The sequence below is a fragment of the Natator depressus genome, chromosome 13 (assembly GCF_965152275.1).
Source record: "Natator depressus isolate rNatDep1 chromosome 13, rNatDep2.hap1, whole genome shotgun sequence".
Classification (NCBI taxonomy): domain Eukaryota; kingdom Metazoa; phylum Chordata; order Testudines; family Cheloniidae; genus Natator; species Natator depressus.
Genome location: NC_134246.1, coordinates 4,553,631 through 4,568,251, shown reverse-complemented (window position 1 = coordinate 4,568,251; position 14,621 = coordinate 4,553,631). Strand labels below are relative to the sequence as shown.

Below are 14,621 nucleotides of genomic sequence, written 5' to 3'. Positions count from 1 at the left end.
ACAGCCCCCCAACCTGAAGCAAATAATCACCAGCAACCACACACCACACAACAGAACCACTAACCCAAGAACCTATCCTTGCAACAAAGCCCATTGCCAACTGTGTCCACATATCTATTCGGGGGACACCATCCTCGGGCCTAATCACATCAGCCGCACTATCAGAGGCTCGCTCACCTGCACATCTACCAATGCGATATATGCCATCATGTGCCAGTAATGCCCCTCTGCCATGTACATTGGCAAACTGGACAGTCTCTACATAAAAGAATAAATGGACACAAATCAGACGTCAAGAATTATAACATTCAAAAACCAGTCGGAGAACACTTCAATCTCTTTGGTCACTCGATTACAGAACTAAAAGTGGCAATTCTTCAACAAAAAAACTTCAAAAACAGACTCCAGGGAGAGACTGCTGATTTGGAATTAATTTGCAAACTGGATACAATTAACTTAAGCTTGAATAGAGACTGGGAGTGGATGGATAATTACACAAAGTAAAACTATTTCCCCATGTTTATTCCCCCCCTCCACCCCCCACTGTTCCTCAGATGTTCTTGTCAACTGCTGGAAATGGCCCACCTTGATCATCACTACAAAATTGCACCCGCCCACTCTCCTGCTGGTAATAGCTCACCTTAAGTGATCACTCTTGTTACAGTGGGTACGGTAACACCCATTGTTTCATGTTCTCTATGTATATAAATCTCCCTACTGTATTTTCCACTGAATGCATCCGATGAAGTGAGCTGTAGCTCACGAAAGCTTATGTTCAAATAAATTGGTTAGTCTCTAAGGTGCCACAAGTACTCCTTTTCTTCCTAGATACTGTAACACTGTGTTTCAGATATGCAATGAAAAACAAACAAAATTTTAAAATGGATACAGAATTGAAAGGAAAATTTGGAACATGTCATTATGTAAAATCAATACTATGCCCTTCCCTGTGTAATATTTACATATAACACCAAGGGAATTCAAATGGTTCCTCAAAGGAAGTAGCCGAAGTTCGAGATGCTGTGATCTGTATGCCTGATCGATGACTTTTCATTTGTTAGCAGACTGAGAGCCGGACACTGAAAATTTGAGCTGCCTGGCCATCCATGCAATATAATCAAAAAGCCCAGATAAGATGATGGTTGGCAGACAACTGATCACTGAATACCGGTTTTTTAAGTCAGGGTTTTTTAAGGTTTAACTCTAATTCTGACATTTGGAATTTGGGATAGAAATCACAGGAGGTTTTTTTGGGAGGACAGGGTGGTTGTGATCCAAGCACCTCCTGATGACAACTGGTAGGACAGGGATACACAGAGAATCCATGGGTTCACCAAAAGGGGTCATGTAAAATCTCTTCTGAAAGCCTACGTCACACTGGTCATCATAATCATTGCAAGATGTACGTACGGAAAATATATGAGGAGTTACATATACATATTAAAAATGTGTTCCTTAGATCTGCGGTTAAAAGCAAATCACTCAAAGGTAGCATCTCTTGAGACAAACTTCTCCAGACAGGGTGTGGTGGACCATTGTGTATTGTATGTCACACAACTGTAGTCTACTAGCATACTAAGTCAAATGCTAATGAAAGCTGGCAGAGACTTCAGAAGGAAATTAACAGGAAGAGGTAAACAAGTGGAGGGAGCCTTATTTACAAGTGAACATCAAAGGTTTGTTCTGGTATATCTGGGTATGCAGAGAGATACCCTGGTATTTCTTCAATCTGTGAGGACAAGCCACCAGCAGGTTTGCTCTTATGAGAAGGGATTTCAGCCATACTGATTGAAAACACTGGGGAAAAGGACTTGGGTAAGCTGTCTTGTAGGGGACAGGGAACGTCTTGTTAAACATAAGAACGGCCATACTGGATCAGACCCAACGTCCATCTAGCCCAGTATCCTGTCTTCCAACAGTGACCAATTCCAGATGCCTCAGAGGGAATGAACAAAACAGTTAATCAACAAGTGATCCATCATTTGTAGCCCATTCCCAGCTTCTGGCAAACAGAGGCTAGGGCAGGGGTGGGCAAACTTTTTCGCCCAAGGGCCACATCCGGGAATAGAAATTATATAGAGGACCATGAATGCTCACAAAATTGGGGCTGGGGTGCAGGAGGGGGTGAGGACTCTGGCTGGGGGTGCGAGCTCCAGGGTGGGGCCAAAAATTAGGAGTTCAGGGTTTCGGAGGGGGCTCCGGGCTGGGGTGGGGGAGTAAGGTGCAGTGGGAAGGGATGAGGGCTCTAGCTGGGATTAAAGGCTGTGGGATGGGGCTGCAGATGAGGCATTTGGGGTGCAGAAGGGTGCTGCGGGCTGGGACCGAGGGGTTCGGAGGGCAGGAGGGGAATCAGGGCAGGGGGTTGGGGCACGGGGAGAGGCTCATGTGTGCAGGCTCCAGGCAGCGCTTACTTCAAGCAGCTCCTGGAAGCAGCAGCCATGTCCCCACTCCGGCTCCTATACAGAGCTGCGGTCAGACGGCTCTCTGCGCTGCCCCGTCCACAGGTGCTTCCCCTGCAGCTCCCATTGGCTGCAGTTCCCAGCCAATGGGAGCTATGGAGGCAGCGCTTGGTGCAGCACGCAGAGCGGAGCCCCCTGGCTGCCTCTTCACATAGGAGTCAGAGCAGGGTCATGCCGCTGCTTCCAGAAGCAGCATAGAGCGGCCCCCGACCCTGCTCCCCAGTTGGAGTGGGGCAAGCCACAGACCCTGAACACCAGGGGGAGCTGGAGGGCCGACTTAATACGGCTGGCAGGCCAGATCCGGCCCATAGTTTGCCCACCCCTGGGCTAGGGACACCATCCCTGCCCAGCCTGGCTAATAGCCATTGATGGACCTATCCTCCAGGAATTTATCTAGTTCTTTTTTGAATCCTGTTATAGTCTTGGCCTTCACAACATCCTCTGGCAAAGAGTTCCACAGATTGATGGTGCGTTGTGTGAAAAAAATACTTCCTTTTGTTTGTTTTAAACCTGCTACCTATTAATTTCATTTGGTGACCCCTAGTTCATGTGTTATGAGAAGGAGTAAATAACACTTCCTTATTTACTTTCTCCACACTGGTCATGATTTTATAGACCTCAATCATATCCTCCCTTAGCCGTTTCTTTTCCAAGCTGAAAAGTCCCAGTCTTATTAATCTCTCCTCATATGGTAGATGCTCCATGCCCCGAACCATTTTTGTTGCCCTTTTCTGAACCTTTTCCAATATATCTTTTTTCAGACAGGGTGACCATATCTGCACGCAGTATTCAAGATGTGGGTGTACCATAGATTTATAGAGAGGCAATATGATATTTTCTGTCTTATTATCTATCCCTTTCTTAATGATTCCCAACATTCTGTTCTCTCTTTTGACTGCCGCTGCACATTGCGTGGATGTTTTCAGAGAACTATCCACAATGACTCCAAGATCTCTTTCTTGAGTGGTAACAGCTAATTTAGACCCCATCATTTTATATGTATAGTTGGGATTATGTTTTCCAGTGTGTATTACTTTGCATTTATCAACATTGAATTTCATCTGCCATTTTGTTACCCAGTTTTGAGAGATTCTTTTATAGCTCTCCGCAGTCTGCCTGGGACTGGACTATCTTGAGTAGTTTTGTATCATCTGCAAATTTTGCCACCTCACTGTTTATCCCTTTTTCCAGATCATTTATGAATATGTTGAATAGGACTGGACCCATTTCAGACCCCTGGGGGACACCACTATTTACCTCTCTCCATTCTGAAAACTGATCATTTATTCCTATTGTTTCCTATCTTTTAACCAGTTACCAATCCATGAGAGGACCTTCCCTCTTATCCTATGACTGCTTACTTTGCTTAATAGCCTTTGGTGAGGGACCTTGTCAAGGCTTTCTGAAAATCTAAGTACATTATATCCACTGGATCCCCTTTGTCCACATGCTTGTTGACCCCCTCAAATAATTTCAGTAGATTGGTGAGGCATGGTTTCCCTCTACAAAAAATATGTTTACTATTCCCAAATATGTGAATTATGGTGGTAAGATCCACACCAGAAACAAAAGTTTGCAATCTTCTAGAGAGAGATGCATTTAGATTGTAAGCTCCTTGGGACAAAGACTGTTTTTCTGCCAAGTGCTATACAAACACAGAACAATGGGGTCCTGGTACATGATTAGGACCCCTAGGCACTCCAGTAATACAAATAAATAATAAATGATTAAAAGTAGTTGTGTGCGCATGCACCTTGATTTTTTGTTAAAACCAGGATTTTTGCGGTTCATTTTAGATAGTCTCTGTAAATTTTGTGAACAGAACTTCAAAAGCAAACATTCTAGCTTCTCAGGAAACACCAAAGCCACCATCCTGTTCTGTATCAAGTGACAGATCTCATTTTGAAGGCCACAGAGAATGACAGCTTTGTGAAGTAGTCATACAGTACTAAATTAAACCATCTCCAAAACATTGTGTGCTCTATCAAAGGAAGCGCTGGAAACATTATCCTCAAGAATTACTCACACCTGACCGTAAGAATCAAGGACCTGAGAACTGATGCTGTACCTGGAAGAGGCTATGCAAGTTGTGGACAAGCTCCGAATAATATTTTCAATTTCAAAAACTTTGAAAGACTAGAACTGCTACAAAATCAAATCAAAATAATTCTTTGTATTACCATAGGTGTCCCTATTGGGAAAGAAAGGCCTGACCTAATTTTATTTATGGAAGAGCTATTGTCAAAATTATTAATATTACAAACCAGCAAGAACACTATACATGTAATATAGTGTGGGTAATGCAAATAGCACTCATTTTGCTTGAAATAAAGAGCCTGCTGACATATGCTCCAACCAGTTTAGCTATGCTCTTTGATAGAATCCAAATGCTCTCAGTCCCAGCTGAAACCTACCTTGTCATCCTAAGCTAAAATGAATAAAAAATCCTCTCCTCAGAACGGAAGCAGACAGCCAGCTGGAAACTCACACTTTCAGTGGTTTTAGGGTTGTTGTTTTTTCTTCTGTCTCATCCTAGTTACACAGCATTTTAAAATACATATATGTAACAATATAGGACTCATGAGAGCCAGATCATGGCTAGAAACAAACAGCCTTGAAGCTCTGCATCAGTTCATTGCTAACTCAATGGACAGCATAGTCCATGTGTCACTAGACCATTAAACTTGAATGCACATTCTAACAACGGTAGCTTTTCCTTTAGCTTCCAGACTTAGACATTAAATATTTATTAGTGAAATATTTTCAAACTGGAGAGCACAAACTTGCCTCTAATATTACTTTACACACTTTAAAGATGAAAAGAAATACAAAACTAATTTGAATTAGCAAGGGTCCAGAGCAGAATAACCAATGGATGACTGCTTTAGTCCAATTCCCCAGATGAGATACTGCTTTATAGCACATTCAAAGAGAGTCAAATGGAACTGAGGATGCTCAGCACCTCTGAAAACTTCTGCCTCCCAAATTTTAAAATTTTGTGCTTAGCTCACACTGTGCAGTTTTTGCAAATAAAAATGGTGGTGTATTGTTAGTGATAAGATATTTTAGGAGTAATTTTCTAGGCATACAAATTAAACAGAAACACTGAACCACCACACTTGGCTTATACATCTTTTCTTAACATCGCCAATTGTGATTACTATGATACTTATATAAATTGAAGCTCTCTCCTTTCTGATCAATCTGCTCCTCCTGCATGATTTGTTGAGTAAAGAAATTCAGAATCATTTCAAAGAAGAACCATGATGTCACAAACACTGGACTGACATCACTGAACAAATCAAAAAGGGATGTGGAATATGGATGAATATGTAAGATAAGCCATATATCTGCAGACAGCCAATTCCTCTCGTGAGGCTGAAACACATCTTACCTATCAACCAATGTTATGTGGGGCAATTAAACTCTCCCACAGCTCTGCATAAATAACTCAGATCAAGGGTCCAACAGGGAAAAGAGCAGTTAGCATAAGCTTTCAATGAGGAAGAAACCTCTAATAAGCATTTAGTTGTTCAATGTCCTATACATCTAGGTCACAAAAATGTCTATCAAAGATAGACAACTGTTCTTCACAATTAAGTCTGCATAAAGGGACTTTTTCCCCACAATCAAAGACTGTCCCGCTTAACCAACCTGCCTTGGTATTAAGAACTAATTTAATGTACATTGTTTGGATCAAGATGACATTTTCAAGCAACTTCCTTTGCATGTCTTCCTTAAACACTTGAATATTTCTAGTGCCACTGCTTTTTCAGCTAGGCTACAGACATAATGTTGTCTACCACCACCATGCAATAAGGTATTTTAAAGATATGTAATAAACTATTCTAAGGCCTAAAAAGTTTATGCTGGGTTGTAGATCTATTGGACTCTATGGGCATGGCTACACTTGCAGATGTAGAGCACTTTGAGTTAAACCAGCCTTCGGAGAGCGCAGTAGGGAAAGCGCTGCAGTCTGTGCACACTGACAACTTCAAGCACACTGGCGTGGCCACATTAGCGGCACTGGGAGTGGTGCATTATGGGCAGCTATCCCAGCATGCAAGAGACTGCAAAGTGCTTTTCAAATGGGGGTGGGGGGCTGGGGTGGAGTGTGACGGGGAGTATTTTGTGTGTATGTGGAGGGAGAGAGAGAGACTGGGTTTTTGGGGGGCTGAGAGCATGTCAGCATGCCGTCTGGTAAGTTCAGACGGCAGCAGACCCCTCTCCCTCTCCCTCCCCCCCCCCCCACAGCATTCCATACTAACAGTTGCTTTGTCTCGGAGCAGATAAGCAGCCAGCTGTCAGAAACGGAGCTTTCAAAGGGCATATCTGCATTCCTGCAGTGATTCTAAAAAAATGACAAGAGTGGCCACTTGACTTACGGGGATTATGGGACGTTTCCAGAGGCTGATCAGAGCGCAGTAATGCAACACCTTGTTCACATTGACGCCCAGGTGTTTCAGCCTAGGCGCACCAAGCGTTAATCTTCTCGCCAAGGTGGAGTACCAGCAGTGCTCTAGCCGTGAGGTCAGAGCGCTCTACATGCCTTGCCAATGTGGACGGGTAGTGAGCTAGGGCGCCCAGGGCTGCTTTAATGCACTCTAACTCGCAAGTGTAGCCAAGCCCTATGTTATCTGGAACTGCATAAGCTTCAAAGAGTTGTGAGAAATGAAAAATAATCCTGTAAAGGATATTTACATACCAGAAACTAGGAATTCAAAATTTGTGCCTCAGCGGATCCACACTGTAGGATTAGCATGCCATGGAAGCATCTGAATCATTGACAGAAGTAAAAATTGACAGAATCCATGCATCTCACTCAGTCTCTAAGCCTTTTGGAACTAAAGGCCCTTCCACCTAACCAGCTCAATTACTTTCAACCTCAACAGAATCTAATTACAAAAAACCTGAAAGGTTCTTTGAGAAAAACAAGTCTCTTGGAGGCAAACATCTCCTTGGTGAGCGTGGATAAACAACATATCCAGCATATGAAGCTGAAAAGCAAAAACATTTCTCTCAGAAATCCTCTAGAACTCATTGCTTGCTTGCTGACAGACTTTATTAGAGGAATTCATATTCTGTCCTTACTAGGTTTTTCATGGTACTAGGTAAGTGACTTGTGCAGATCCTTCAAACTACTGTGGAAAGAGGGAGTCCTTTAATAACTTCTCTCTCACCTTCAGGGGGAAAACAGTCAATGAATTTAGAAGAATTTTTTATTTTTTAAAAGAGCTTCTCATCCTAGCCTTTATAAGACTATGCTCTCTGCAGCTGATTCATAGAAAGAAGAAGCGGGGAAAGGAATAAAGAAGAGCTCTATCAAAACAATAGGCTGGATACCTCTCCTTCTTCTGGGTCAGACAGCAGCTCTTCCCCCTGCAAGACAGTTAGGCCAAATGAGGAGCCCTGAAGCCCTAAGGACTTAACTATGACAGCTTCCCTTCTCAGTGAAGAACCTCCACTCAATTGCCTCCAAGAGTACAAGAAGAGGATCCAGACACCAATCAAACCACCAGCGGAGAAGAAGAGAAAAGAAGTCATTTACAGGTGCTGAGGTCATCATCAGTTTCTGGAGTAGGAGAGTTCAGACACAGATGCTGAAGGGAGCATCTTACCACCAGGCTGCTGCTCAGGTGGATTTGCAGTTGAGCCATGAAAGAGGAACCTAGGTAGTTCTTGTAAAAATGGCAATACAACCACTCTGGATAATATTTATTGAACTCTGCTAGCAGAAAGGACATAGTTTAAGACAAGGCTAAAGAGAGTACACTTCTTGCCTTTCTTGGGTTTGTCTGGAGATGGGCACACTCATTGTGTAAGAAAGGCCAGGAGAGAGTTTTAACTACTCAAAACAGAGAAGGGGTTGAAAATTAAGCACCCTCAGCCTTTTATATGTCAAGGATCTTAGCATCAATATCAACTATCCATCTTCTAGAACTGAGTCCAAGAATTCTTATCTTTTCCTCCACTTAAAGAAAAAGAATCCCATTGGCAAGATTAACAGATACTATGATAAACGATCTGATGCAAATGGTAGAAAATCATCCCAATAACAGAGAGTAAAATAAAAAAGTGCTATCCTATGGGAACTTTTAGCACAGCTTGTAAAACTGTCATGAAAGTATCAGCCCTCACAAAAAAAAAAAAATCTACTTGCCATCCTTTACAATGATCATCATGAAAATGAAGAAGCTATCCCAGATACACTGTCCTGGAAGGCTGCTTTAGCAGATGAGCATGGAGACTGATCTGGGGCTGGGATTTTACCAGCTATTACAAACAGTACCTCAAGTGGGTGCTTTTTGCAAAATAATTTAGTGATGCTCTAGATTTTTGGGGAGGGTTTTTTATCCCACAACTGAATCCTGGCAGCTGACTGCCTCTGTCCTGGTAAAATCTAAATGTCAATTACATATTAAAAAAAGTAAACTTTCCAAATGAAAAAGAAAGTGAAATCTCAAGTTTTCCAGTGCAGCAGATTATGTAGTTGAAAACTAACACTTTCAATTAAGTGTTCTGTTTCAACCGATATTTACCGGTAAAAGACTGCATAAAACCCCGAACGATCAGCACACGTATTAGTAAATATTGATACATACCATACGTGTAATACAGCTACTAGCCTCCACATCCAGTCCATCTGCTTCATGCTAATTAAGAGCAGTTATCATGATCTGGCATCTTTCTAGGGAACTAAATTCATGTATATTTTCTAAAGAAAAAACCCACATGTACCAGACTGTAGCATGATTTACAGTGTTTGGAAGGAGTTCTAAACTTTGGTTTCTCCTTCCACACCCATCAAGATGTTGGGAAATTTCTCTACCCATGAAATGTGAACCTTCTGCTCCTTCTGTAGTATTTGCCAATTAAATGAGATGTTCAAACTCTGCAAGAAATCAAAAAGACATTACTTACCTTAATAAATGGTCAAACTAGATCCTAGGTGTCTAATACCCGTTTCCACATAAATTAAACTGAATCCTCCTAAGGGAAGAACACAAGCAAACCATTTGTGTATTAGCATGATGCTACAATACTGTTTTGTTCCTGTGGTTTTTTTTAAATCCCTGAAACCTTTAATAAAAAATATCACCGTCACCTTGTTACAGTTACCCTTTGTGCTATACTAGAGACAACAGATTTAAGTGAAATGCCAAAAGAGGATTTTATACTTCACTTTTGAAAAGAAATATTTTTCTTCTGACTGTTTAAATAGGATAACAATTGAAATCACTATCTCGGTATATGCTTACTGGACGTACAACTACTTAAAGTCAGTAGCAAATAAGTGACTGATTAAAAGGGACATTATCAGAGCATTTAAACACAAATGTTAGGTTTTGCGTAAAAATGGTTTACAAAACCCAAGATACTGTATCTGCATGTTTATTAAAATGAATTAGTTTCCATTTAAACATTCCCATTATGCTTTGATCTAAACACTACCTCACTGTGGCAGGCCATAAAAAAAGAAAAGTGAACAGATTAACTTATTTTCATTGTCCAAGCTTAGTGAAGCGCAAGTTAATGGCAGCAAATGGTGAAAAAAAAAAAATTAAAAAAAACCAAACATTTTAAAGAAAAACTTAACTTTTTAGAAAGTCAGAGAGAGGTATCTGCAAATACCTTTAACTCAGCCCCCTGTCAATATCTGTAGTTTAAAAAAAAAAATTACATTTTTCTTTAAAAAAAAAAAAAAAGGTTTTTTTCTAGCCAGTTGCTACATAAAAGGCCTGCATGCGCGCACGCACACACACACACGGAAACCACAATAAAACTGACTAGACGCAAAATGTTTGGAATGCACAAAGGAAAACATTTTCTAATCTTTCCATAATTATCATTTAAGGTGTTATTTGTAACACCAGTAGCTAAAAACTTTCAAGTAGTATGATTTTTAAGTTGATGATGCCTTTTTAATAGTCTGAAATGTTTTTAGAAAGAAGGTAAAGAAATTTGTTTTAAAAAATGAAAACAAAATTTTATGACATATGGTATGACCTGTTAGAAATAAGTGAACTTTAATTTTTAAATTCCATCCATAGTAAAAGCTATATTTTACTTGTGGTATCACCCCTTTTTTGGCAGTTTATGTACAACATTGTCCGATTGAAATTAAAGGGACTCATGCAAATGCATGGAGTAACTGAATTTCAATATGCCAATTTTAATGCCATTTTACATGGCATTAGTAACAAGAAGTTTGTAGCTTCATGCCGTGGAGACCACACTGACTCCACCACAATGTAGTTATGCCAGTGCAAATTTCCTTCATTTAGACAGGGCTTCTATTAACATAATTCCTGGAGCAGATTACATATAGCGAAAAGTGAACCAGTCGCAGCCTTGGTCCACACTACAAACTTATGTCAGTATAAGTAGGTCGCTCAGGGTGAGAATTTTCTACACCCAAGTCATGTAGTTATACCAACCTAACCCCCAGTGCAGACAGCACTACGTCAACAGGGGGACTTTTCTCATCGACATAGCTACTGCTTCTCGGGGAGGTGGAATACCTACAGTGACAGGAGAAGCTCTCCCTTCGGCATAGGTAGCATCTTCACTAAGCGCTGCAGCTGTACCATTGCAGCACTCTAAGCCCTGGTCTACACTACGAGTTTAGGTCAAATTTAGCAGCATTAGATCGATTTAACCCTGCATCCATCCACATAATGAAGCCATTTTTGTCGACTTAACGGGCTTTTAAAATCGATTTCTGTACTCCTCCCTGACGAGGGGATTAGCGCTGAAATTTTCATCGCCGGGTCGAATTTGGGGTAGTGTGGATGCAATTCGACGGTATTGGCCTCTGGGAGCTATCCCAGAGTACTCCATTGTAACCACTCTGGACAGCACTTTGAACTCAGATGCACTAGCCAGGTACACAGGGAAAGTCCCGGGAACTTTTGAATTTCATTTCCTGTTTGGCCAGCGTGGCAAACTCAGCAGCACAGGTGACCATGCAGTCCCCACAGAATGTTTCTACGCTCCCCCTATCATCTCCGTCCCTGAGGTTATCGCAGATTAGAAGGCGAAAAAAACTGCACTCGCGATGCCATGTTTTCCGAGCTCATGCAGTCCTCCCGCACTGATAGAGCGCATCTTAATGGATGGAGGCATTCAGTGGCAGACGCCAGGAAAGAATTGCCGTGTTTGCTTAACAGCAAAAGTATCATGCCTTGCTAGCGATCCTGCCCGAGCCAGGTCGCTGTGTCACATGCACTCCGCGCTGTGTCAGCCTTGGGCAGAGGCATGACCACTTTGTGAGCAGGAAGGCCATAGATATAGACATTGCATTAGATAGCTTCTGTGGCTAGAGAAAACATTCCTGTGAATTCGGCAAAGTCTGTGGCAAAAAAAAAAGAAGCCCCGTGACACACCAAACTATTCATAATACACAACCACATGTTACATAAAGTATAACAGGGACCACACGAGGGATACATTCAAGTTGGGTTTCCGTAGTGTAGTGGTTTCCACTTTCACCTAACACGCAAAAGGTGTTCGAAACAGGTTCCTTTTTCTGACTTCCCTCCTGCATTTTTAGTCTTAAAACAGACCGCGCTGTGAAATTTTACTTTGAATTATATCAATTATGAGTTAAATAATATGGAAGCTCTCTCTAAATTACAATCCCGGGTTCCTTACCCTTTCAGCTGCTCTGATAAATTAACATTTTTGTTAGGGGTGGGGAAAATTTTTCATAAAGCCTTTTATAGGGACTAAACGCTATCTAGGACTCTGAAATAATCTTAACGTGGCCCATACAGTGCAATCCTTCGTTCTCGATTTGTCATTCCACAAGTTGAACTGCTCCTTACTACTCTCCAGGCTTCATGAGCCATGGGAGCAAGGGGCAGGCTGGGGCAAGCGCAACCGCAGGGTGTTGCCGGCTGGGAGAGCAGCCTGAGGCAGAAGCCTCCAGCTCGCACGATATTCCAGGCAGGACTGAATCTCCATGAGATGAAACTTAAAGAAGAGAATGACCTGGAGTCACTCCCATTCGGTGCTCTACGAGGAAGATAGCCATGTCTGTCCACGCGCCCTGATCAACCTCAGGAGCACTTCTATAAAATCAACCTGATTTCATAGTGTAGACACACCCTAAGTGTAGACAAGCTCTCAGTAACTCGTGCTTTAGCATACAAGAAGAAAAAATGTGGGTCAGCAACATAAGCTGCTCCCCTCTCAGTGTTCTAGGAGAAAGGTGCGAAGATTGCTGCTCGTTACTGGTCACACATAAGTGATAAAGAAGAGAAAAGTCAAGCACCAGCTACAGTGAATGGATGTGAGAAGCTGCAGGGTGCTACATAATGTGACAATGACTCAGGAAAATAAAAATAGGATACAGAGTTTTTTTTTGAACAAGAGGCCTTTTCTAGGGGCAAATCTAGTCCAAGTCAATAGTGACTGAAAGTTGTTGCCGTCCGAAAACTGTATAGTAGTTTTAGTTAAATGACTGAAAGGTGGGGGTCTCAGTCCAATTTCCAACAGGCAAGAGTATACATCTGAGTTATTCAAAACCAAAAATTCTTGTTGACAGACACCAAGAAACCAAAAATTGAAAGAGCTTGAGTGTGAACTACCTACTCGCCCTAGAGGTGGGCTCTCTACTTCAAACTTGGAGTTTATTAGTCAAACAACAGAAAGAAGCTTACATCACTGATGGGCATGCAGCATCTATTCTACTGTACAACAGAAGACAATTTCTCTATGGGTGTCAATCTTTCACAAACACTGACTACGGTTAATGAGGAAAACTGATGCTAATTAAACTCAGTAGCACCCCCATACTAAGGGAAGAACGAAGAACCCTAGTAAACATCCATCCTGGTCTTGATAAATCCCCTTGCTCACCTGATAGTTGTGGGTCGGAAACTCTCTCTGGGACATGGGGGAGTTTAAGCCACCACTATCAGCAGAATAAAACTTTCCTTTAGAAAGAGTTTCTAGCCTTTATTGTTGCAAAGCCCTGGTTTACACTCAAAAGTTAGGTCGACATAGCTACAGCACTCAAAGATGTGAAACACACCCCCTGTGCAACATAGCTATGCTGACCTAAACTCTGGTGTAGATGTGATTAAGTCAAAGGAAGCACACTTCTATCAACCAGGCTACCATCGCTCAGGGAGATGGATTACCTACAGCAACAGAAAAACCCCTTCCATTACTGTAGAAAGCATCTACACTACAGACTATAGCAGCTTAACTATGGTGCCAGAGCAGTGCCATTGTAGCACCTGTAGTGCAGACATGGCCAAAGATAACCTTCCAAATACAAGTGGACATAGTGTCTCCTTTAACCTGCCAGCAGTTCTAGTGCCTCTGTTCAGTTTCCTCCAGCAAAACAGTGAATTGATAAGATGGATGTTTCACAGCTGCTATTCAGAAATTTGCAAAGATTAATGAAACTTGATAATGTTGTCAATTAGGGTTGGGGTTCCCGGGATCTTTAGGAACTGGGATGGGCTTCTCATTAGGCCTCTGGGCCTGGACCTTGTATATGGTATACCCCAAATCTATCGTACCAGCCTCTAGCTAGGTGTATCTTAAGGTTTTTCCAAGCCCTGCTCCCACAAGTATTGTAATTAGTAAATCTGTTTCAACCTGAAACTTAAGTTTGGTGAATTTAGGAGATCAGGTAAAACTGCAGTACAGCACTAATACACAGTTGAAAAAAATCTATGAACAAGCCAAGCTAGATGTGTCAAACTGATGTCTATAAGGGTTGTTTTCACTCTTCTGCCTTTGACGAAAGTTTCACCACATACGAGAGTGCATGCAGTGTTTGACTGTCAATGACAAGTGGAGAAGAGTACTAAGCAAGGCAAGTACAAGATACCAGCACAGAGCTGCCCACATGCTGGCAACAGGAAACATTTTTCAGAAATAAAACATACAAAAAAAAGCTAGCTGGGGAAAAAACAAAGAGAAAAAATGCGTGAAAGAGAAAAAAGATTTTCATGGTCTTTCTTTTCTTCAAGAATTAGCTATGGAGCTTGTTTGCTAGCATCAATTCTATCTACATCAAGAAAAATTCTTTAGCAGCAGAAAAAATAATTTGCAGCTGGAAACTACTTATCAAAACCAACATAGTAAATTACTAAAACTTAATTCTGTTAAAATACAAACATATGAACAATCCCTGTCCCGGAT

General features: G+C 41.7%; 1 protein-coding gene across 3 annotated transcripts in view; it reads right to left on the bottom strand.

The window, feature by feature from the left end:
• DNAJC5 (DnaJ heat shock protein family (Hsp40) member C5) overlaps positions 1 to 14,621 on the bottom strand; it is a 62,835-nt gene that overhangs the window by 26,688 nt on the left and 21,526 nt on the right. Inside the window, exon 3 of one of the 3 annotated variants that reach the window (XM_074969295.1) lies at positions 9,381 to 9,449. The exons of the other annotated variants lie outside the window; for them this stretch is intronic. The gene's annotated coding sequence lies outside the window, so the exon portion shown is untranslated. The remainder of the gene's footprint in view (positions 1 to 9,380; positions 9,450 to 14,621) is intronic. 3 annotated transcript variants of the gene reach the window in all.